The sequence below is a fragment of the Hemicordylus capensis genome, chromosome 13, assembly GCF_027244095.1.
Source record: "Hemicordylus capensis ecotype Gifberg chromosome 13, rHemCap1.1.pri, whole genome shotgun sequence".
NCBI lineage: Eukaryota > Metazoa > Chordata > Lepidosauria > Squamata > Cordylidae > Hemicordylus > Hemicordylus capensis.
In genome coordinates this window covers 8107153-8133423 of record NC_069669.1, presented here as the reverse complement: position 1 = coordinate 8133423, position 26271 = coordinate 8107153, and the positions used below count along the sequence as shown (strand labels likewise).

The following is a 26271-nucleotide window of genomic DNA, read 5'->3' as shown; positions in this document are numbered from 1 at the left end:
TTCCAAATTAGGCTTGCTTTGTAGTCTGGACCACTAGAAGACTCTGCCCCATGCTGAATACGGCCACCTTTGCAGCGTCCCACACCATCCTCAGTTCTATAAGAGAGGGATCAGACAGCCCTGTTCAGTACAATCCCCCAAACTAACTGCTGTTGAACAACAGCTTCGAGCGAATGAGTTATTTCAGGACAAAAAGATTTCCTTTCACTTGGTTCCTGGCATGCTACAGAAAATGTTTTGCAAGAAAGAGAGTTAGATCAATCATTTAAACATTTTTAATTTAAAGATTTCTACTGTTAGAACATTATTTATCTTGCAATAAAGATCTCCAGATCTGACATCCCATTCAGAAATAAGTTGGTGAGTTGGATACCCAGAAACACCGTGATATGACTGGGCGGCTGGGCTCTTGCACTGAAGGAGATCAGTTGATCACGTCTGAATGGCTTTCTTTCCCCGCAACAAAAACGCAGCAGCCCCAAACCTCCGATCTAAGAAGTTCACACACAAGTTGCATCCCATCAAGGAATAAAATGAACTGCAGCCATGGAAAACTGTGGAAGAAAAGCTCTTTTCTTACAACTTTTAGTTGCTTTTGCTGCTGTGTTTAACCGGTTCAGTCAGGCCACACTTGAGCAGAGTATTTGCTTACAAGACTGCCTACTGAATTGGGAGGGAAAAAAATCTTCTGTGCTCAAATGTTAGAGGTGAAGCAATGTCTGTTCTGCTTGCCGCCGCCCCCCACCCCCCACACACAAACACACTTTCAGCAGGTGCTGAAAACAAGATGGAGAACCCATTTCCCCAAGATCTCAGAACCCCACGCCATCACTAAAACTGAGGTAGCGCTTTCCAGCAATGCAGAAACAAACACTCTTCTCGCTAGCAGTCTAAATTGAGGGTTGTGGTGCTGTAAAAGCCTGCCACATCCCCTCTCTGGGGAATGCGAGGGGAACGGTCCATCTAGTCTCCAACACTGTTCCCTAACTATAGTAACAGTGAGTTCCAAAGATTAACATAGTGTTATGTAGAAAACAAACTGCATCTGGGTTCATTTTAATAGACTTGATGATGTCATCTTCTAGCATCCTTTTGTTTCAGCAGGATGAAAAACAGGTGGAAAGGTTCATGGTAACATAGGAAGCTGCCATATACCATCCATCCAGCTCAATATCGTCTTCACACACTGGCAGCAGCTTCTCCAAGGTGGCAGGCAGGAGTTTCTCTCAGCCCTGTCTTGGAGCTACTGCCAGGGAGGGAACTTGGAACCTAGATGCTCTTCCCAGAAGCGGCCCCAGCCCCTAAGGAGAAGGCCTTACACTGCTCACACATGCTGTCTCCCATTCAAATGCAAACCAGGGCAGACCCTGCTTAGCAAAGGGGACAATTCGTGCTTGCTCCCACAGCTGGTCAAACTAGGAGACCATGCTGAAAACTAGGAAGGGGCACCCAAAGAATATTACAGACTGGCCCCCAAAAAATGTTACAGGGGCTGCAGCTGCAGCTTAGCCTCTCCGTACAGTTTCTTTTCGGCCTCGTAGCCTGCCCTCCATCAGCATTAATGTGCCCTGCACTTGCATTTAGCAACCGGGCAAATCCTCCCAAATGCAAACTGTGGACGTCAGCTGGGGATGGTCTCCCTCCCTGGGCCCTGGGCTGAGTTCTCCGCAGAACAAGGCTGTGGCTGAAACTGGGGCAGCCTTTGCAGCATACCTCGGATTGCCTCACTGCCCATATTGTTTACTCTGTAGTGACAACCAGTAAGTTGAAACCAGATGCTAGTATTTACTAAATTTATCTGAAAGGGTCCGGGAAGAGACCAACTAATTATAGACCCCTGGATCTTAAAGAAAAAAATTCCTAGGGGGGAGGGAGGAGAGGGTCGTCAGGAAAGAGCTGCAGTTCGTTCTGCTGGAAGGCTCTGTGGGCACCAGGCAATCTGTCAGATGTACGTCTATATTATGCAGCATGTGCTTGGTTTTTGAAAGGGCTCGCCTTTGGGGTCCTTTGATCTGCCATCAAGACAGGTGCACATGACGGACCTGTTCATGGAGCCATGATGGCTGCTTCCGGCATGCAATTCGCAGGCCATCTGACCTGTCCCCTTCAGCAGAGCTGGAAGGTTTTCACACCACTGCAAGCCTCGCATTCAAGCGCAATGCATTCGCGCTGAGCAGTGGGCCCCAAGCTGCACTACGTCAGAACAGCCCTGCTGGAATCAGGCCCAAGGCCCATCTAGTCCAGCATCCTGTTTCACACAGTGGCCCACCAGATGCCTCTGAGAAGCCTCCAGTCAAGAGGTGAGGGCCCTCTCTCCTGCTGATACTCCCCGCAACTGGCATACAGAAGCATCCTGCCTCTGAGGCTGGAGGTGGCCTATAGCCCTCAGCCTAATAGCCGTCGCTAGACCTCTCCTCCACGAAGTGATCCAACCCCCTCTTAAAGCCACCCAAACTAGTAGCCAACACCACATCTTGTGGCAGAGAATTCCACAAGTGGATTATGCGTTTGTGTGAAAAAGTACTTCCGTTTGTTGGACCTAAATTTCCTGGCAATCAGTTTCACGGGATGACCCCTGGTTCTAGTGTTAGGTGTGTGAGAGAGAAATGTCTCTCTATCCACTTTCTCGACACCATGCATGATTTTATATAGGAACACACAAGTCAGATGATCCATTGGCCACTCACATGGCACACATGTTATCATCAGGCTTTACAGAAGGGTTAAGGCTCAAACTAAATGGGATACAGGAAATCCATGAACAGGTGGTATATGGGTACCTGACAGGTACTACCTGTATGTTTGGCCACAAGGGCAAATAGCAGCTTCAGTGGGGCAATTTAAATCGGGAATACAACACAGGGGAAAGGGTTAAATACATACATACACACACACACACACACACACACACACACCCCTACCTCTTAATATTTAAACCCACCCTCCTGGAATCCTGACATCATTTATTTCAGATTCTATTCCCAGTACTTTACTGTACTGAAGGAGGACAAAGGACTTCAACCCATTCTCAGTTTTCGGCATCTCAACTTCCTCAGAAACTACAGAAGATTCTGGACGGTTCTACCGCACCTGCTTTCTGATGCAGCCAAAAAAAATCTGGATCTTTTGTGCAGCACTCTTGGAATCGGGGAGAGGAGGAAAGGCACGGATGAGGACCCTCCTCTGTATGTCTTTGCAAATATGGGAATCCTGAACTCCACACGGTTGCATAATTGTGCACGTGGTTGACATTGTCCAAATGGGTACTTCAGACTTTCACCTCAAACAGGATGTTATTCTCTATTTTGTGCTTTTATAACATACCAGTATCTTCAGAAGTGTGAGAGGCATTCACTTTCTGCCTAGATAGAGCAGCAGCCTTCTAGAAAAGGTCAGCCTTTTTGTGGCAACAGAAAGCCTGATGCCTGAAGAAGCGTCTGTGTGGGTTTCCTAAAACGCTCTCCATTGGTTGTTCATCCAAACTATCTAAGCAACGTATTTCGACCAGCATCAGGGACCATTCCAGGAGAAATGTGGCCTCTTCTTTTCCTTGGCATTCTCACAGGGTTGCCCAAAGCTACCATGTGATGTATACTTTCTAAGCTTGTGAAACTCTTAAATGGCTGCTGAATTGGCATCCCGAGGGCCCTGCCACCTCTTGTGCTCTTACTGGTGGTGACTCACCGATTCAATTCCCCTGATTCTCAGTTAGTATAGCTAGGAGATACTAACAAGTTAGTGTAGCTACGAGAGTTCCCATGCCCCCCAGAATATTGGGTATCACACAGATTTTAAGCATCTCCTCCAGACTGCACAGCCGGTCCAGATTTCAGCTTTCATTTAAAATTAAAAGCTAAGCTCTAGCCCTTGTAGAAGCAGAGTGCTGGAGCAAAACGTGCAGTCACTATTCTGCCCAGTCCACATGGCATGCTCCGTGTTTTCCTTCTAGCCAATGGGGGTGGGAGGGAGAGAGCTCCCTACAGAGAGAGATCTGCATTTCTGAAGAGAGCATGCCTCTTATCATGCTAATGATTCTACATCAGCGCCTCTCCCTGTTTGCTCTGGTGTTTTCAGAAAAAGTAGCTTAAAACCAGCATTTTAAAAATCTGGAAATACCTCAAGATAAGCTAGAATTTGCAAGATTCTGTGTGTGGAGTGGGTCCAAGGATCTCAAAGGGACTTCGGGGTAAGTTTGGCTGGTTTGAGAACACACACACTCTCTCCCAATGGAGATTCGGGGCAGAAGCCCTGTGTTGTAAAGCCTCCTGGTGTTGGGTCTATGCAAGCTCTGAACCCAAGCTCTGAAGACGACCACCACCAGTTACTGGTAAGAAGCCCATTTCTCCTGCGTAGGCCCTGCTGCAGCTGATAGTGCTCAGAAGTATACTGCTGGCATCCAAAAGCAGAGATTTAGAATGCATGTTCTTAATCCTCCTTCCTAGATCATACATACCAGCCCCAAAGTATTTCCAGGTGGGCGTTGCTGTCTCGGTGTGCGTCTTGGCAGTTCCCCATGCTTTTTGCTCAGCGCATTAACACAAAACTTGGGGCATGCAGAAATGTAGGTTGCAAAACAATGGAAAGTTCTTTATCCTACTAAAAGCAACAGTTCTAAAGAACAAGCTGCGAAGTTTACCCTGGAATACACATTCAGCAAATTCCCTATCTTTGGGAGAAGGTTGCAAGAGAACCCGTAGAAGGGAGAAACATCAAGGTATGTTGACATCAGCCTGCAAATAAATGGCAAGGTATGGATGTACACTTGGACTGCGTTGCTTCCTAAATGCCAAGAGCCTGCACAAATCCTACTGAGTACTGAGGGATGTGCACGTGATAAGCTTTTCTTGAGATGCAAAGGCTGCTGACACAGACGATACATGCTATAAAAAGCTTGCCTTATAGGTTTGTGAAAGGGAAATGGATTTTCAACAAACAAAAGAAAATACTTCATAGCAATACATTACAAACCTATACAATTCATGACTACAAAACATTTGGTGGAAGATAGGTCTCTTGCTAGGTTTCTGGGGTGGAGAGGGCAGGGATGAACCTCCCTACCTCCCCGCAGATGATTGAGACCCAGCGTGCAACTGTGTGTGTTGTGTGCCCACACAATCCGCACTGCTCAGAGCAGTGCAGATCTCCGGAGGCCGGGAACACAAGTAATCCCAAAATGCCTCCAGTAATCCCAAAATGATTCACCCTCCAACGGAGTGCTTGGCTCTGTGACTGCTTGGGCTTCTGACAACCTGAGCATTCACACACCCCTGGCCCTGGGATTGAGGGCACGCCCACGCCCTCTAAACCTGGTTAAGGGCCAGGGCAAAAAGTCAGGCTTGCGGCCAAGGCAGCACTGGGGCCGGCCTCATTCCTGGCGCTGCACACCAGCAGCCCGACCCAGGTTGGGCTGCTTGAGTGCAGAGCCTCAATGTCTGACAACCAGATGTTGGGGATGAGCAACAGTAGATGTCTATCTTGCCCTGCTTCTGAAGTATGTGAGTAATCTGCTCCACTGCTGTCAGTAGACAGAGGACCGGGTCTCACGATCAGTGAGACCGGGTTCAGCAAGGTGCGCAGAGAGGGAGCCCTGGGCGGCCGGATCGGCCGCCCACACGATTGCCAGCTCAGTCATGGAGCCGGCAGGGGCTGGGGAGCTCGGGGGCCACACGGCCCCCGGAAGCCCCAGTATGTCCTGCGCGAGCGCTCAGGGCTTACTGGGGAAACCCCTGGAGTTGGGAGGTGGCTTTTCGCCTCCTCTCCGGGGGTCTACCCACGAGTAGCCACGGCGTGGAACCACGCCACAGCTACTCATGATCAGATAGCCCGGGTTTGTGGAGTGCTCGCACCGCAAACCTGGGCTAAGGGGAGGGGTACTTGAGCAGGTTACCCGCTCTAGAACCACCATGCTCGCAGCTGAGCCCGGTGGTTCTCATGATCAGCAAAAATCGGGCTAGCGGAGGCTAGCCCGATTTTTTGCTGATCGTGAGAATAGCCCCAGATTGTTGTTAGATAGACCACTAATTTGACCCACTATGGTACTTAGGAAAGTGGAGCAATTACCATGGCAGGTAGCTGAGCATGCCTGCCAACAAAATAGCGCTTCCTGCTCCCATCATGCCTTGGTCCAGGGAAAGCATCTTATGGCAATTACAGGACAAGTAATGAACAAGCCCCAGGTAACTATCATGGATGGCCAACTTCTGCATTCCCTCTTTATCCGATCTGGGGGCCAGAAGTGCGTATAGCCATGCAAACCCAACCGCACAGATGGTCCATCTCTATAATAACGTTGGTGCCCTCCATCAGGAAAGGCTCCACAATTACGTAGCACTAAACAGCCAGGCATTGCTGGAAAATTACATACAAAATCCAAAAGGGAAAGGTAGCATTACCTCTCACAATGTGGTGGATTGTTTCCTTAATGAGTGAAGTTTCAGACACTTTATTGCACCTCGACCAAAATTTGTTGGGCCTCGAGGGTCCAAATATGATTGCTTTGGGAGCCAGAGCTGATCCATGTGCTGCCAGGTGGCCACCCCCATGCTCAGGGGCGTAACTATAATAGGGCAAGGGGAGACAGTTGTCTGAGGGCCCACTGCCTTAGGGGGGGCAGAGGCAAGTCACATGACTGATTCCCCCAGCCACACACCTGCCTGGGCTTCCTTCAGTTGTATTCATCCTCCGGAACTGATGTGAGTGTTAAGACCTGGAGCTACCAGAACAGCATGTCTTTCTCTAGTACCATTAACTGACTTGCATCGTCCAGAATTTACAAAACCTTTTAAAAAATAATTTAGGATGATGTTCTATTGTGGCACATAGCCTCATTTAAGGTTGTTGGGTTTTTTTTAATTCATGAGCTGAGCTTCAGTGAGGGGGGGGCGGCATTTTAAAATCTTGTCTCTGGGTCCACTCCAACCTTGCTACGCCCCTGCCCATGCTAACCATAGTCCCAAATATTCACACCCATCATCTTCTGTCCAGATTAGCGGAATGCGCTGGGCTGATCCAAATGAACTAGGAGACAGACCTCACTACTGTTGAAAAGCTCATACATTTCGGGGAGTCTTCCTAACGTCTAGCCTGAATTGACTTCCTTGTAATTTCAGCCTATTCACAGTTCTAGTCTTCTCCTGGTCAGCTCTTCAGCAGTTCCTCTCAGGACTTCACAGCAGTTCTTCTAGCTTCTCGCCACCTTTGCTGACCTCCTCTGAACCCATTCCCGTTTATCAATGTCCTCCTTAAAACGCAGTGTCCAGAACTTGCCACAGTATTCTGAGAGCAGTCTGACCAGAATAGAGCGGAACTTTATATCCTGCAACGCCTTTATAAATATCAATATTTGTATTTATATCCCACCTCTCTCAAAATAGGCCAATGCAGCCAACGACGCTTAAATACAATATAAAGCTATTACGCACACAAAACTCAACACAGCGGCATGAAAACCAATTCTGCTTGCAACTGGTTAAGATACTCAAAGCTCTGCAGATCAAAAGTTTATTTCCCACCCACCTAACAGCAGGCAGTGAGAGGGACCTTTGGGAGGGCATTCTAATACTGTGCCCTTGCCAAAGAAAGGCTCTGTCTCTCTGACCACCAAGTGAATATCCGCCAAAGGCAGACAGGAATGTGGCTTCCGAGGCTGATTTAAGCGGTCTGGCAGGTTCAGATGGTCTCTGGTCATTCTGGCTTAATCCATCAGTCATTCCCTTCTGCCAGTGACAATACACCACTCAGAAATAGCTTGATCCTCAATTACAAGATGGGCAATTTCAACATGAGCACTACCATTTGCAACATTTGTGCAAGCAACTAGGAAAGCACTTGCAACATTTGTGCCAGCAAAAGGAAAGCACAAGGACGTGTGAGAACAAGGGAGAAAAAGCAGAGGTGTGTGTGTGTGTAGCAAAACTGAGACACTTTCAGTAGGTCACCTCCGTCTAGCAAGATGTCCTATTTGACTGTCTTTGGCAGATACCCCCCTCACAAATTAGGAAAGCCTGTTCCTTTATGATGGGGGTTATTCTAACTGTAAAGAGTGGTCTGACTTGGTGTTGCCACAATGCATGAGCAGACACTGGGAGCTCATCACCAGAAACAATTAGCCTGTACAGAGCCAGATCAGGTGAATGATCCTTTCCCCGCCTCAAAAAACACCCTGAGCCATTTTTGGAAGGGCGGTATAGAAACCAACCAACCAAATAAATATATAAAGCAAAGTCTTGTAAATATAATATAATCTTACCCAGCCATAATTGCCCAATTCCAACAGACACAAAATAAAAACAGGTTGTTTACCTGTAACTTATGATCTGGAGGTGATCCGTCATCAGTCATGAGAAATTTAGATAGATAGATAGATAGATAGATAGATAGATAGATAGATAGATAGATAGATAGATTTATAGGTCACCCTACACCCATAGGACTCAGGGCGGCTTACAAGCAATAACACACACAGCAACACAATTCTATAAAATACATCTTACATAACCCCATTCAGTACTCATTCCACATGACAGAGTAACCATGGATTACAAGATCACTCTACGACCAGCTATCTCAGCGACCGAACACCCAACGGAACATTTCAGTCTTACATGCCTTACGGAAAGCCAACAGATCATGGAGAGCTCTGATATTATCTGGGAGACCGTTCCATAGAGCCAGGGCCACCACTGAGAAGGCCCTGGCTCTCGTTGATTGCAGTTTAATATCCCTAGGGCCCAGGATCACCAAGGTATTACTTGTGGCCGATCTCCGGACCTGGTGAGGGACATATCGCACAGGCGCAGTAACCCATTTCTCATGGCGACAAAGGGTCACTTCCAGATCCACTCCTTATATGAGCAGCACCAATCAATGCAGAGTTGGGGGCTGACCGAGAGTAACACAGCTGCCGCAACAATTTTCTTTATAGCCAGGCAGTTCCAGAGACCTGGGAAATGCAGTGATAGAGTTCACCTGAACCTAGAGGCAACCAGCGCCTTTCCAACCTAGAACACTTTAGACACTCAAACTACACGTGAGCACCTTTCAAGCAGTTCCAGTCTCTTAAGAGAGCAATTCCAAGACCAAATGCATCTAGACAACAAATACTGGTACTTATTGCAAGGAAAACAGTAACATGGAATTAGATGCAAGTAGAAAAATAAAGCTTAAAGAAATGTGCATACTGCCAACACACATTGGGAACTCCACAGGTACTTGCTGGTAAGGTTAAAAGACACACAGTTTATTTGGCTCTGAACTCTGGGGCAAGAGAAGGACATTGTCAATAGACTGATTAGTTGGACTGAAACCCACCAAGCATTTTAACTCCCGAGCAGCTACTGAAGATACCCTGCCCAGCTATACTGAGAATAAATTTGGTACACTTTGGAATAGATGGTGGTATGCGGCAGTGCGGGAACTCCTGTTGACAAAGGGTTGTTTTCAGCAATATTTTTGCCACCACTAGGGGATGGGGGGAGGGAAAAAGATAGACAACAGACCTGAATGACGCCCTCCTCCTGCTTCCAGTCCATGCATAGGCAGTTCTCCATCTTCCATGCTTAGCTGGTGCCCCCAAAGCCAAAACTTTTTGAAATTGTGAGCGCTGGTGGTGGTTAACATTATGGGGCTCCACAGACTCCCATTCCATCACACACCATCTGTGGGTCGCTTTGATCCTGATGTTTAATGAAGGCATTAACTGATAGCACCTGCAGGAGGAATTCACAGTGTGTCTCAAGCGGTCTGAAATCCTGGAGCCTTCACTGCCTAGAAGAAAAAGAGAGACACAGAAGAGGATCAGAATTATTACGAAACAAATGGTGTGTCGTTTAAGCTGGTTTTACGGTTGCTTGCACGGTATGATTTGTGTCAACCAAATCAGCACTAAACTTTGTGAGTGTCTTTCTTGGAATGTAATTAATGGCTAAGAGCAGAACTGTGGTCAAAAGCGGGACAAATAGAAGATAGGATTATTAATAATTTGGGCCCTGGATATATGAAGGACTGCCTACTCCCAAGAAGACACCTCACATGACTCCCCATTGCCTCCTGCCCAGCACCAGGTCCCCTCAGCCACTTGCCCTGTTCGCCCTCTCTCCTGCTCATCCTCCTGGCCGGCAATGGTTCAATGGTTCGAAGGTTCAATGGTTCGAAGGTTCAATGGCTCGAAGGTTCATTGAACCTTGGAACCATTGAACCTTGGAACCTGGAGCACACACCAGCCCCCTGCTAATGGAGCAAAGAGACACCTCTTTAAAAGTGGTGATGATTCTCTTGATTGAAAGGGGGGAGCAACTGGCCCTATCCAGCCCCAGCACAAAATCCCTTGGGGGTGGGGGGCTGTTCCTGGTACACAACTTATGTATGTTTTTAGAGTGTGAGCCCTTTAGGAAAGTTCACTTTCGAACTATTGACTCTTCAAACTTTTGACCCTTCGAACCTTTGAACTTTTAAATCTAACTTTTGAACCATTGAACCAGGGGCGTAACTACTATTAGGCAAGGGGAGGTGGTTGCCTGGGGGCCCCACTGCCTTGGGGGGGCCCCCAGAGACACCTCACATGACTCCCCATTGCCCCCTGCCTAGCCCCAGGTCCCCTCAGCCACTTGCCCTGTTCGCCCTCTCTCCTGCTTGTCCCCCGGGCCGGCAATCTCCGAAGCAGGCAAGCTGCCTGCCAAGAGCTCCTTTTCTCCCCGCCTCTCAGCTGATAGGCGGGTGGGCGGGGCTTCCAGGGAGACCTCCGTGTAGGCCTCAGTGAAGCCTGAACTGGAGTAGGCTTGCAGGGAGGCCCCAAGCAAGGAAGGATATAAGTAATATATAGTACTAATTTTAATAATTTTAATAATTAGTGTTTCTCGTGTGTTCTAGGCATTAAAAGTAGCACAAATATATAGTACTCAATGTATATCACTTTATATTGTGAAGTGTGTGTGTGTGTATTCAGCGAAATGTATTTCTAGGCAGCATACTTATTTTGAAATATCAGACTTAAATCCTTGGGGGCCTGTGGTGTGCAGAGCCCTGGACTTTGAGAAGGGGCCCCATTTTAAAATCTGGTCTCTGGGCCCACTCCAACCTTGCTACACGCCTGCATTGGCCCATTGGCCCGCTGACCCATTGGCCCATTGGCCCGCTGACCCATCTGGCCCGCTGACCCATTGGCCCGCTGACCCATTGGCCCAGACAGGGCCTTCTCAGTCATTGCCCCTGGACTTTGAAATGCTCTTCTGGTGGGCATCCACTCCTCCGTCTCCATCACAGTTTTTTAGAAATCAAGTGAAATCTTGGCTTTTTTACCCAGCCTTTTAGATGTTTAGATGTTTTTGCTGCTGCTGCTTTGTATTTTATGGTCCCATTGTGTATGTTCTTTAAACTTTTAATTAGATTTATATTTTTATATTCCAATTTTTATTGCTATATACTTTTATATTGTTTTTAATATTTTGTAAACCGCCTTGAGATCGTTTTAATGAAAGGCGGTATAAAAATCTAGCAATAAATAAAGATTAAGGCCTGCTCATGTTCTGAAGCAATATATATATAGCCGGACACTGGAATAAACTGAAATAGCTCAGCGTATGTTTCTTTCAAAAGAACTTCAGCACTAGTTATTCTTGGCAATTGAACTCTGGTGGATCATGAATCTGCCTTGGCTATATTTACAGAGTCCACGGGGCAAGCTAGAGCCAGGCGACTCATGGTCTGTCTAAGTGAGCAAAGGAAGTGAAGGGATGATGTAAACTGGAACCTGAATCCAAGGACAAAGAGGACCCCTTTTATCCTAATGCTGCACCTCTCGAGAGCACCTACAGCTTTCCTGCCTTCAAATGGCAGGCTTTATTGATTGCAAGAAGAGGGGGAGATCTGTTTGTGCATATTCCCAATGCTGATGGGGAGTGGGGGGGTTTCATATGTAAATCAGGAAAGTTACTGCATGGTCCCCCCACCCCCTTTCTGTTTTATTCTGCAAACTGGGATTTTAGACCGTTGGCTGTTCAGCTGCAACCTAATCAATGTACATCACACCTCAGGGATTGCTACCACTTTCCTTCACTGCCCCCCTCTAAACCTCTCAAGCATGACTTGTCCCCTTAGCTAAGCAGGGTCCGCCCTGATTGCATACGAGCACTGGAAGAGATTCCCCTCAGGGGATGGAGCTGCTGCTCTGGGAAGAGCAGAAGGTTCCAAGTTCCCTCCCGGGCAGCATCTCCAAGATAGGACAAGATATATATATATATTTTTATAGGACAAGATTTTTTAATTGAACCAACAAAATACAAAAGCATACAGTACATTACCAAAGCACAATTAAATACAAAATGGTTGTTTGTACATCATATATCTACAAAGATTTACAATCTCCAAGATAGGGCGGAGAGACAGTTCCTGCCTGTAACCTTGGAGAAGCCGCTGCCAGTCTGTGAAGACAATACTGAGCTAGACACACCAATGGTCTGACTCAGTATATGGCAGCTTCCTATGTTCCTATGAATATGGATGGAGTTCTCTCCCCTTTTATTGGAACTACACAACACACTTCGATTTCCTCTTTTGTTGTGCTTATAGACTGCATCTTATTTCTTTTCTCTGTTTTCCAGTACTGAATGGAGGGCTATGTGAAGTTTGGCTTGGTGGCCCTTGGCATTCCAATCTTGTCTAGACTTACAAAGAGCTGGACCTGCAAGCTTCATATCCAATCCAGCATGCAGCTGGCTGAGTTTGGAACCCAGTGCGAAAGGTCAAGCTTTACAGATGATCTTACATTTGTGGATTAAATAGGCAGTCACTGCTTCTTGTCCTAGGGATGAAAACCCAGGCTCATTTATTATTTTTTATTATTATTATTATTATTATTAATAATAATAATAATTCAATTTCTATACCACCATTCCAAAAATGGCTCAGGGCGGTTTACAAAGAGAAATAAAACAAATAAGATGGCTCCCTGTCCCCAAAGGGCTCACATTCTAAAAAAAAACCATAAGACACACACCAGCAACAGTCACTGGAGTACTGTGCTGGGGGTGGATAGGGCCAGTTACTCTCCCCCTGCTAAATAAAGAGAATCACCACGGTCAAAGGTGCCTCTTTGCCCAGTTAGCAGGGGTCCTGCTAACATTTGATGCAAGAGCATTAAAATGCCCAATCTAAGCTACAAGTAGAAGTTTGTGGACTGCTTTGCATTATACTTTTTAAAAGATGTGCGTCAACAACATCAACACATGGGAAAATGCGTATTTGCATGGTGTCAAAAATAACCATGCATCAAACTCTGCAATCCCTAGCACCACCACTAAGGGGCGACACATTACTACCACCACTTGGGAACACAGCATTAGAAATCCTATTGGTGTGTTTTCCCCCACTGGAGAATATAGTTATGTGAGCAAAGAAGCCTGTAAAAAGCGGGTGCCTCCGCCCACCTGCCTCTCTAGTGTGTCCGATATATTTGGGGCTAACGCTAGATTGTCTTCTGGTATTGTGGGAGTGGGGGGCAAGAAAATGGTAGGAAGGGGGTAACACGATGGCGTAAACATGCCTATAGAATTCAGTGTTCTTTGCATAGTTGACTTAGCTTTAAGTGGTGGAGAAATTAAAGGAGAATTCAAACTAGAGCTACTTGGAGATGCAAGAAGCATCAGCTCTCTAATAATGTAGGCTCATAGCAATTAAGGAAATGCTACCACATAAAGTTTGCCCTGTTTCTACCTCTGGTCTACTCACATCCATCAAGAGAAGGGCTAGAGAGGGAAACAATGGTTTTGCGCTCCCTCCGGCAGGTCTGCTTAGAGTTGCCATATTCAAGTTTCCCAAAACCGGGTGACACGCTTAATACATGCACCCTCATTAATGGGTGGTGTATTCACATGGAAAGACTTTGTCCGTGGGTATTTGTTTGTTATTTCTCTGTGTAAACCGCCCTGAGCCATTTTTGGAAGGATAGAAATCGAATTTTTTTATTATTATTATTATTAATCTCCCATAATCATGCCACTGTTTAACAGCTATCATTATATGAAGCTGGCCAGAAGACTTCCCTTTAGACATTCCATACTCAGTACTACTCCACCAGCCATACACCCGACATTATCTGCTTTAGCCCCACCCAATATCTCAGATGTTTTTCTACTGTCTCTTGCAGTGGCCAGTAGCCAGTCAGCCACCCCTGGGAAGCTAACAAACAAGGCATCTGTAGATATCCAGTGCCATTGTTGCATTCATTATCTGATAATCCAGGCCCTGACAAATTTTCTTTGGATTTTAGAGCCAGCCCCCAAAGATGTAGGAACTGGCCAATGGACACTTGACAAGATTACCAGACTTAGTGACAGACGCTGTGGGGCAGAGGGGATAAAAGGGTAAATGAGCTTCTTTTAGTGCTCTTCACAAGTAACATCCTTAGAACAGAAATAGGGCTGCCTGCCTGGCAGGTTAATAGCTTTCAATATTCTGCTCTAGGTGCCAAAGTTAAATGGCTCCCTGGTGCCAGGGATCTATCAAGCCCTGTGATATTCACAAGTAGATCATCTCCAAACATGAAAAGTCCGTTCTTCGCTATTACGGTTAATAGCAACAATGGGCCTATCTCCTTCCTGAATTTGTTTTTGAAAAGTTATATAGACTAGTAGCCTCTCAATATTCTGCAATGATTGATTCCATAAGCTGTTCTGCATGAGCTACTTCCATTTATTATTATTATTATTATTATTATTAATTTATTCGATTTCTATACCACCCTTCCAAAAATTGCTCAGGGCGGTTTGCGCAGAGAAATAATAAATAAACAAGATGGATCCCTGTCTCTAAAGGGCTCACAATCATAACACAAGGTAGACACCAGCAACAGTCACTGGAGGTCCTGTGCTGGGAGTGGACAGGGCCAGTTACTCTCCCCCTGCTAAATAAAGAGAATCACCATGTTAAAAGATGCCTCTTTGCCATGTTAGCAGGGGTTATCAGTTTTCAAAAACACTGTGCAAGCACATTTTTTATTCATTCACACCACAGAGACTGGGGTTGTTATCACATGATTGTTACTGGTCTAAAGCCTAGCCAATGAATCTGTGACAGAATGTGAACAGGGTCAAACCCCAGCTCTGTCCACAGGAACCATCTGCTTCTCCAGAGAGACCCTATTTGGGTACGTTCCTACTGATAAATTAGTCTCCATGCTTTCAACTTGGTCATGCCAGCACCCAGCATGGATGAAAGCCTCCAGGTCTGTAGAAGACAGACTCCAAGTCTGCATAGCAGCAATCCCATGGGTGGGAGATTAGAAATTGATCCCAAACTGTGTTAAGATCCACAGTGATAATTTCACCCAAACCCAGGATTCTGCTCTGGGCATCTGGGCAAGCCTCAAAGGGAAGCAAAGCTTAATATTCCTGATAGCTGGATTCAATTTATAAGGCGTGCAACAGAGATGATAGAGAGAGAAGGAGACAAATAGTCTTCAGACAATTAAATTTAATTGTTCCATTTGAAGATTATTTATCTCCTTCCCCGATTGTCTCCTCCAAGAAGTGAATAAATTGGAACCAGCTATCAGCAAGAGTCGCTCTATCTCCCTGAGACAGAGCCGAGTTCTGAAGAAACATCAGGGCTCTCAGATCAACATGAAGCTTTGTTCCAATAAGTTAGGGGCTGCTTTAGATCTGCCACCTTTGAACATCTTTTTAGCAGACGCTGAAGCACCAAGAACGCATTCCACCCGACCAGCACTTGGTAGCTCCGAGTTCAGATTGCCAAATCACCTGACCCAAAGCAAGTGGGGGGTGCCTCTGAGTACCAGTTGCAGGGGAGCAACAGCAGGAGAGAGGGCATGCCCTCAACCCCTGCCTGTGGGCTTCCAGAGGCATCTGGTGGGCCACTGTGTGAAACAGGATGCTGGACTAGATGGGGCTCCTTGGGCCTGATCCAGCAGGGCTGTCCTTATGTTCTTACGTTTTCAAAGCTAGATGCTGTTGTGTGCAAATAGATCATCCTACACCACAGACATTGAAAGTGACTTGGGGCTCAGGATGAGGCGTAAGGAACTTGTTTTTTAAAAAATGAGAGTGGTTTCTCAAAGCTTCACTAGTGCAGAGAGGATCAGAGAGTTTAAGTTGTCATGATCTGTTGTTCGTTTTTATCTGCTAGTTGTCTGTGCCTTTTAGGAATATAGGCTAAGTAAGTGGCCAATTCATGCTTGCTACCACAAGACCAGCTCTCCTCTCCATGTTGGTGTGCAATTATTGGAGAATACCACTGCATAGGTGACAATCTTGCAAATAAGTCTACAGAAGTTACTACGCCACATTTGTTATTTCTGATCAATGGCATGCGACCAGCCTAAACTAGGAAACTCAAACCTCTCAAGTTTGGGTCCTACCCAAGACCTGGCAACCTGTGTCTCAGCCAATAGGTCACTTGTACCTCCTCTCCTTTCCTATTTTATTCCTGTTCCAGCACGGAACTGACCTTGGACCCATCACTACAACCCTGTTCAGGCATTACATTGTCCATGTGTCTGTATACACGTGCATGTTTTTGGTGTCAATGTTTGAACATGCGTTCATTTTAAAAGTGAACCTTTTAAAGTCGCGCCCAACCAAAATTATATGTCCGTCAAAAAACTCCAATTGTGCCCTGACTAAAAAGCCAAGCAGTGCATGGAGAATTCTCCTCTCAAAAACGCCCCCTCAGATTCAGGACCCCCACAGCACACGGAGGCCGGTCCTTATCAGGGTCTGCTCCTAATTGGCTCACTCTGGATTCTCAGCACTTTAATTGGCTCGCATACATGTCCATTTTAGAGAAGCTGGGTTCTCAACGTTGGGCCCCCAGATGTTCTTGGACTTCAACTCCCATAATCCCTGACCAAAGGCCACTGGGGCTGGGGATTATGGAAGCTGGAGTCCAACAACATCTGGGGACCCAAGCTTGAGAATCCCTATGGTTTGTGTCCTCCCAAGATTGTTTTCTGCACCTGTTCTGCTTGAGGGCTCATAGCTGCATGCAAGTTAAAAACAATGTCTAAATAACACACACAGTTTATAAACAATAAACAGATTAAGTCACAGTAGCAAACAGCATGCCAAAAAGAGTGAAACAGCAGCAAAATCACCGAGTGAATGACAACCGATCTCGGCACACGTGGAGAAAAACAGGCCCCCAAAGGGTGAATTCTGCATATCGACGGGTCAGAGGTGGCCTCCATTTTGTGGAGGAGAGCCATTTGATGGCTCATTTGTTCAACAAAACCACGATTTTCTGCCAGATTTCAGGGAACTTTGGACTTGCAGGAGGCATTCTTGGACTCCTGACGGCCCATGAAGCATGGCAGGCGACTTTATTTGGCTCGTTTTTGCATTTGGGGGTGGGGTTTTTGCTTTTGGGCTTTTTAAAAAGGGTTTGGGTGCCTAACCCCCACGATCCCATAGACTCAACAAAACTCTACACATGATCCATATAGAGAGCCTGAATGGGGTTTGCGAGGAGGGCAGGTTTGACTTGCTCTCCCCCCAGACGAGCAAGGAGCCTGCCCTGGGTGGCTGGATTGGCTGCCAAGGTGACTACTGGCTCAGTCAAGTGCATGGGTCATTCTGGGGAGCCTCCATACGCCAGAAGGCTTGTTGTTGGGAAGCGACGCTGGGCCAGGAGGCAGGCTTGGCATCGCTCTGCCTGCACTCCGTCCTCGGCGGGCGATCCGCCGCTGCCGCTCGGGCCGCGCTACAGCCCATCGCCGCCACGCCAGCCACTGCCACACTCGGCGGGCCGCAGGCGACTCGCCGCCGCCGCACGCCGCCGCAAAATCGCCGCCGCACGCCCACCACCACACTCGGCAGGCAATCCAGGGAGGGCGGGGGGAAGCCACTTTTTGGCACCCCCCACGTGACCCGCCGGGGTGGCGCCCAGGGCACGTGCCCTGCCTGCCCCCCCCATCGTTACACCCCTGCCGTCAGGGGACTACTCATGAATCACTCCGGTGCAAAGCTGCACTGTGGCAACATGCAATCAACCAACCCGCTTTGGGGGCATTCTTGCACCCGAAACCCAGGTTAAGCGGGGGGCTACGTGAGAATAGCCTCAATATTCTCTCTGCGTGAGAATAGCCTCAATACCTCATTATCCGTGGTTTCGTTACCCACGGTAATCTGCAGAAACGAAACCCCCGCAGATAAGGAGGTCCTCCTCTACACAGATTCTATGTTCATAACGTATTCCCATTAGGTCAACACATACACAAGTGTACAAGAGTACACTCCCTATCTATACTATGAATTTGAGGAGACTTATGAACAGGTTCACTTTTAAAATAAAGGCACATATAGTCAGTCACACAAGCGCATGTACATGTGTACAGACAGCAGGTGTATGCATATACAGCATCATGCCCGATTAGGGCTAATGTGCGAATAACTGTATGTACATACACTATACACATTTGTACATGAGTTGAACATAACATGTGAATGCTATGTTCAAGAATGTAACATATGAATGTTACATTCTTGAGGAACTTAAAGGGGTGTTTTGTTGACTGACTGCAGGACCGATCAGTAGAAATACTACTACGATGGATATTTATATACCGCTCTTCAACCAAATTCTCCAAGTAGTTTACATAGAAAAAACAAACACAAAAAGTACTGATTTTATTTGTGTTTAGTCATCAGACCATAGCAAAACTGATGGAATAAACCCAAACAGATTATACAAACACACCTTAAGTGGCTCAGTGGGGAAATGCTTGACTAACAAGCAGAAGGTTGCCGGTTCGAATCCCCGCTGGTACTATATCGGGCAGCAGCAACATAGGAAGATGCAGAAAGGCATCATCTCATACTGCACGGGAGGAGGCAATGGTGAACCCCTCCTGGATTCTACCAAAGACAACCACAGGGCTCTGTGGGCGCCAGGAGTCGAAATCGACTTGACGGCACACTTCGCCTTACCAGTAAGCAGCATGCAGGCCCAAACTCATAAAAATAGAATAATCTAAAAATCCAATAAAAACAGGTTGCATAATTCATACAAATAGAATACAGGCCTGGTTAAAAATGCAACTAAGACAACTACAGCCAAAATCCCAAACCCTGTCAAGGACCAATTCAGAACAAGTTCTATTGACAGAAATTGCCCCTTCTCCAGGTCAAGCGACCGCACAGCAGCAGTCTGGGTCTCGCTCTTCCGCACATGCGCAGTGCTAGTCCAGACATCCAGCACTGCTTCATAGAATACTTTAGTAAAAATGAATGGGTGCCAATGCAATATTAGGGTAGTCCAGCCATTTCAAAGATGCCGTTCACGTTTTTCAGGCAATTATCTCTAGGAAGTGTGTGTGAGCGTTAACGTGTTTTATTGATGCGTCCAGTACAGAAATTTTTAAGAATTCCACATAAGACTTTGCATTTGTTTCAGTATAACAATTAAAGCACATGAAGCGCCTTCATGGATTCCTCCCATCCCATCAGATATTTCAGTTCAACTACTTGGCTACCTGAAACACTTTTGAGATACAGAGGCGAGTCTCACGATCAGTGAGACCTGCCTCGAGGGGGTTAGCAGGGAGGCTGCAGCCTTGGGCAGCTGGATCGGGCTCCCGAGCCAGGAGGCTGCTTTTTAGCCTCCAGGTCGGGGGTCTCCTCATGAGTTGCCGCGGCACGGAGCCGCGCCGTGGCAACACACCATCATAGGACCCAGCTTAGCAGAGCACTCGCTCTGCTAATCTGGGCTTAGGAGAGGGCTTCGCAAGCTGGGTTACCCGCTTTGTGGCTACCGGCCTCACCTGAGAGCCAGGTGCTTCTCGCGGTCTGCTAAAATCAGGCTAGGCTCCCCAGCCCGCTTTTAGCTGATCGTGAGAAGAGCCTCACAGTGTGGGAAGTTAAGATGATGGAAATGGGTTGTGGGGTTTTTTTTGGGGGGGGGGGGTACTGCTAAACCAGCCAGAGATGCAGGTTTGAGGAGGAATATAAATATTCTAAATAAAATAAATTGTGATCCGATTTTTATTTATTTATTAAGGGCATCAGGAAAATGTGTATCGTAATTAAGAAAACTTAAAGCACATTTGATGCAAATGCAGGGGTATTTGCATTGGAAATGTTATGGCATTTCCCCACCAAGGAATCTGCATCTCTGAAAACGGAGCACATGCTTTGCATAACGCTGGGACGTTTCTAGGCTTCCCAGATGTATGTATAATTTTAAAATGGAGCTCAAAAATAGGAAATTGCCTTGAATTAGGAGACGGGGGAAGTGAGGAACAATAGTGATTAGCTATAGCAAAGTGCTGGAGCAGCAACGGGAATAGAAGCACAATGCTTCAAGGCAGGGCTTGGGGGTATCAGCTGGGCTTTGCCTTGCAGGCTTTCTGCAACAGCTGCCTGCACTGTGGCGGTCTCCAAAGCCAGTGCCGACAACCCCTCACTTTTATGGGAACTAAATTTACCCCTCTACATGCAAAATAAAAACAAAAAGACCCACAAGTGATTCCACCAGCTTCCCAGATCCTCAGCCTGGATTAGAAGCGAGAGGCTCGCAAATTCTTCTGGGGTTTTAGGGCGGCTCTGTTTCCCCCCATCCTTTCGCATCTTAAGCTGAGAATCCAGGGTGTGTATTCAGGGAGCTGCCTCAAGAATGCCAGACAGAAACAAAGCTTCCCAGGCACACAGAATATACCATCTATGACTAAACTGTTTCCACAAATTCACTCGTTTCCTGATGAAAACTGGGAGGCGGGGTTGGACTGGAAGACCTCCCTCCAAGGGGCCTCCCAACTCAAAAATCCTATCATTCTATGACTACAAGGAGAGGTTAGACTGGATTCCTACAGAAGAGTACCCTGTGGGCAGTGGTGGTTGGTATGGCCAAGGCTGGTGGGGGACAGAAAACGAGCCAGAGTACGGTTCGACTGTACAGTACTCATCTTAGCAACATAGGAAGCTACCTTATACTGAGTCAGACCATCGGTTCATTGAGCTCAGTATTGTCTTCACAGACTGGTAGCGGTCTCCAAGGTTACAGGCAGGAGTCTCTCCCGACCCTATCTTTGAGATGCTGCCAGGGAGGGAATTTTGAACCTTCTGCAGGCAAGCAGGCAGGTGCTCTTCCCAGAGTGGCCCCATTCTCCAAGGGGAATATCTTCCTGTGCTCACACATGCTCCCATTCAAGTGCAAACTGGAGTGGACCCTGCTTAGCAAGAGGGACAATTCATGACTGCTACCATAAGACCAGCTCTCCTCCTCGTCTTACCTCCCCATCTCATCCTCCCCATCTCGGCTCCCTTTGTCTCTCACCTTGCTCCACTGTGTGGCATTAACCCCAGGCATGCAGGCTGATATTTGCCAGGTTGCAGATCACCTGATGGATACCAGCCCGCATGACTGGGGTTAATGGAACAGCGGGGCGAAACCGAGAGCTAGCCGGGACGAGACCAGAGGATGACAAAATGAGCAGGGCTGCAGAAATCTACTTGTCTACTAGACTGTGACGAGTGAAAAATGATACCTGACCAGTGGAAAAAGTCCTCATGTGCCAACATAGTTTGACAAGTAAAATATTTCATCTGGCTGATAAACTGAGCCAACATTTCTTCACTCCTACGAATGAGCCACACCAGCAACTAGCTTTCCGCCTCCCCCAGCTCCACCCATACTGGCTGCCACTGCCTTGTGCATCTTAGCACATTTCTGATGCACTACAGTGCATCGCCAACTTATCCTCCCTGTATATATGGATATGTGTCTTGATCTCCCTTTACTGAACCTAGCAGAGAACCAGTCGGAAGGACAACCATCTGCGGCATTTCAAAGACTGAGTCAGACCACTGGTCCAGTTAACGCAGCCTGGTTTCCTCTGCCTGAAAGCAGCTTTCCTCATCATCTGCTCTCTCTCTCTCTCTCTCTCTCTCTCTCTCTCTCTCTCTCTCTCTCTCTCTCTCTCTCTCTCTCATCACTGCTCCCCGTGCTTTCATGTTACCACCAACATTTTGCCCAAAGCAAATTGTGTGTTGGGGATGTTTTCCTCCGCAGGCAAAACATACTGGGTCAGTCCACACGATGTGATAAGGGCAGGGAAGCGTCAAGAGCGTGCATCATTGCAGGACGTCCTTAATCCCCTGACGGAAAGAACGTACCTCCCTCACATGTAGTCACCCATCCAAATGCAAACTAGGGTGGCAAACCCTGCTTAGCAAAGGGCCATAGTTTGCCTTGGTTCATGCTTGCTAGCACAAGACCAGTTCTCCTTCCCAACCATCATCACCCCTCAGTGGAAATCCTGATAGGATGTCCCACAATGATGCCAAGGCAGGCACGCTCTTGGCCCGGCCCTTCCCCGACTGCAGAATGAGGAACATAGGAAGCTGCCATATACTGAGTCAGACCCTTGGTCCATCTAGCTCATTATTGTCTACACAGACTGGCAGCGGCTCCTCCAAGGTTGCAGGCAGGAGTCTCTCTCAGCCCTATCTTGGAGAAGCCAGGGAGGGAACTTGGAACCTTCTGCTCTTCCCAGAGTGGCTCCATCCCTTATGGGGAATATCTTGCAGGGCTCACACATCGAGTCTCCCATTCAGATGCAACCAAGGTGGACCCTGCTTAGCTAAGGGAACAAGTCATGCTTGCTCCCACAAGACCAGCTCTCCTCCCACCGTGTGAACCGGCTCATTAAGGGATGTCGGAGGAGGCGTAAAAGAATTCCAAAAAGAAAACCATGTTTCTCAAGGGGAATTTCCCTTCTGATGCCCCAGTCCTTGCTTTGGAAACCGGCCCCAGGGCTGACCCATGGTGGAAATTAAACCCTGGCCATTCCAGGCTGGGCAGTCCATGCTGCTGTATAGCCGGACCCCTATTCACACACTTCCTCCCTCTGCTCTGAGAGTGGGAGGTAGATGGCCAACCGAGGGGGCAGGCACGCTTCTTCGGGGGACTTCAAAGCTAGCCTCGCTGTGGGTGTGTGTTTGCTCCCCTCCCCGAGGACGAGAGCCATGATAGATGTGACATCAGCTAGAGACAACTCCGAGGGACCCGGGCCAGCCTATTGTTCTGTGCCAGTGTGAGGTGATGTCCGTCGCCTAGGAACCCGGGGCAGAACCCCAAAGGCATGCTTTCATCTCCTTGACCTGCTCGGAGGACGAAAAGGCCCTAGCCAAGGCACCAGCCGGGGGAGACGTCACCAGCACACAGCAGAAGGGACACGGGTGAGAGAGGACCACAGGCCACACCGTCTTGAAAGGCATCATTTAAAAAAACCCCACTCCTCCTGCCACAGAGGGGCTGCCTGCTCAACCCCGTTGCCTTAATTCAAGTGAACCAACTTCACATATTTATCTGAATCCAGGATGAGCTCCCTGCTCTCCAAGTTCTTTGGCGTTAGGAATTGGAGGGGTCATCGGAGTCGCTCTTACCCCTGGACTTGGGGGTCAACATCCTCCACACCCCCTGGGGGCCCCCAAATCCTCTTTAGTCTGTTCTGGGTGGTGCGGCCGTTGTGCTGCACCACTAGCCTGCACTGTGCCGGGCGGGCAAGTGTGATGATGGTGACCTGCGCCAGGTACTTTAGAGACAGAGGGGGGAGCAGGGAAAGAAATACGTGGGATGGGAATATGCTAAGCTGAAATGTTTCTGTTAATCCATATTTGCAGAAATATAAAAGGTGAAGTGTGCCGTCGAGCCGGTGTCGACTCCTGGCGCCCACAGAGCCCCATGGTTGTCTTTGGTAGGTTACAGAAGGGGTTTGCCATTGCCATCTCCCGCACAGTATGAGATGATGTTTGTATTTTATGGTTACATTGTACTTTTTTTTTAAAAAAATCAATTATATTGGTATTTTTATATTCCTATTTAATATTTTTACTGTGTAAGTTTTGTATTGTTTTAAATGTTTTGCAAACTGCCAATTAAATCATTAAATTAAATCAGCCAGCTAGCCAAACCACTGGTTCCCAGAGCTTGGTGACTAGCCTGACTTCCAATTGGGGGCGGGGGAGGGAGAGATGCCGACATCCATTGCGTCTTCCGAATCCACCAGCGGTTCCAAACCCATCAATAACCAACTTCAAATCAAATCAAGTCGGGCAGAATACAGGAACTTTGGAAGCTGCCTGAAACCAAGCAAGACCACTACTGAACCTGGGACCTTCTGCATGCAGAGCAGATGCTCTACCACTGAGCTACGGCCCCATCCCCTAAGGGGAAGATCTTAGAGCAGACAGTCTAAGCTCGCACATAGTCACCCTTCCAAATGCAAACCAGGGCAGACCCTGCTTAGCAATGGTGACAATTCATGCCCGCTGCCGCAAGACCAGCGACCCCCCTCAACACTGTATATGCCAAGGCATGTCCCCACACAGCTGAGTACCCTACTTTTTGCAACCAACATGTAGGGATAAGCCATTCAAGTGTGGCATGTAGCTCTATGGTCAATCTCATGTTCTGAGTACTTGAAGTCCCCGGCTAAAGTTTTAGCATCTCCAGTTCAAACGGATTTAGCACTTTAGGGCTGGGGGGGTGGGGATACTTGCCAGTCAGAGCTGGCATTATGGGACAGATCACTCGGGGGGGGTATAATTTGGCTTTTTCCATTCGACTGTTTTGCAGGTCCCAATGGACCTCTTTTCTGCCCTGTTTTCTCCGGGGGGGTCTAGCAAACGTGGACACAAACAAACCAACAGAAGAGCTATTTTACATGGGGCTGTGATATTGTTTGATCACCATTTCCCACCCGGTTCCTGAGCCACCCCGACGCACCAGTCAAACCCGCCATTGGCTTAAAACTCACAGAGAGCTGGCCCCCTTCCCAGAGGGGACAACCCCGGGCCCCAGCTGAGTTAACATCTAGCAGAGACATGTTGCACCTTCCCTCCAGGGAGAAGAGAGCGTCATGTACAGAAGCAGGACTTGGGGCTGTTGCATCCGAGAGAATCAGGCCTCCCCAGGCTAGTCACTCCATCGGCCAAGGCAGAAACCAATAGACAATATTTACCTTCGGGATTATTGGGTCACAACAGGCCTTGCTTGGGCAAAAAGCGGGGAGTTAATTATCAGCCGACTGTCAGAGGAGAAGGATTATCCCGAACAAGGGAAGATCTCAGCAGGCTTCTGCAGTATCACACAGGAAGCTGTTGGTGGCCTGGAATGACAGAAGACATTCCACTGGTACCATTGGAGCCATCTTCCCTCGCAGGGAAGTGTTTCCCGGGAGGCTGCAGCTCAGTGGTTGGTAGAGCATCTGCTTTGCAGGCAGAAGGTCCCAGGTTCAATCCCTGGCAGCAACCCCAAGTAGCACCCTCCCTAAAGAGTGGAGACCCCACCACCGCAAGTTAAGCATCATTTTTTTTAACACGTAGGTTCTTGAGGGCACAAACCAACCTCACCACCCAGAACAGACTAAAGGTATTTATTTATTTATTGTGAGATGTATATACCGCCTTTCATTAAAACAATCCCAAGGCAGTTTACAACAGAATTTAACAACAAGTCTGTAAGCATGACACAATTAAAATATTAAGCTAAAAACATAAGACAAATCTGATTAAAAACTTACATTTATATGTATTTATTTAGATGGCTTGGGGGACCCCCCGCGGGTGTGGAGACCCTGGACTTCAGCCCCAAAGTCCAGGGGTAAGAGCACCTCTGGATACAGTGGAAGAAAGCTTTACTTGCTAAAAGCTGCTATCGGGGAAGGAGGACCCTGACACCAGAGAAAACAACTTGCAAAAAGGTGCTTATTCAAACAGGTGCAGAAAAAAACCATAATTACCTCCCCCCAACACAACACACACACACACACTCTCTTTTTTAAAAAATCCCCAACCTTAGCTTACCTGAGCCAAGTTGTTCAGGGTCCCCAGAAAAGCAGGACCACTTAACTAGTCCTTCCAGAATAGGCCTGAACTTCACAGCCACAGGTGTGAACGGAAGGGAAGCAAAAAACCCTTTTAACGAGAGAAGGCTTCACTGAACCTGTGCAGTTCTAAAGGGCTCCTCCCTGCTTTGACTTAAAGGGCCACACCGCACGTGTTTCCATCTTTCAGCAGTGATGCACCAAATGAACAGCTAAATACTTACTCAGCAACCCTCACACCTGTCCACTTGGTTGGACTTGGGTTTAGAGCAGGCCTGCTCAACTTAGACTTGCCCCCCTCCAGCTGTTTTTGGACTACAACTCCCAGAGTCCCCAGCCACAGTAGCCAATAGCCAGGGTTTATGGGAGTTGTTGTTGTTGTTGTTAATTCGATTTCTATAGCGCACTTCCAAAAATGGCTCAGGGCGGTTTGCAAAGAG

General features: G+C 47.6%; 1 long non-coding RNA gene across 6 annotated transcripts in view; it reads right to left on the bottom strand.

Moving 5' to 3' along the window:
- The window catches only part of LOC128336614 (uncharacterized), an 83163-nt gene extending 57191 nt beyond the window's left edge, over nucleotides 1-25972 (bottom strand). For 3 of the 6 annotated variants that reach the window (XR_008312020.1, XR_008312021.1, XR_008312022.1), the window contains exons 1-3: nucleotides 25812-25972; nucleotides 24968-25114; nucleotides 9498-9765 (exon numbers count right to left, since the gene is read on the bottom strand). This is a non-coding gene — a long non-coding RNA (uncharacterized LOC128336614). Of the gene's footprint in view, nucleotides 1-259; nucleotides 555-9086; nucleotides 9766-24967; nucleotides 25115-25811 lie in introns of those variants that run through there. The other 3 variants (XR_008312018.1, XR_008312019.1, XR_008312017.1) reach the window with 3 other exon arrangements.
- Nucleotides 25973-26271: the final 299 nt, after the last annotated feature.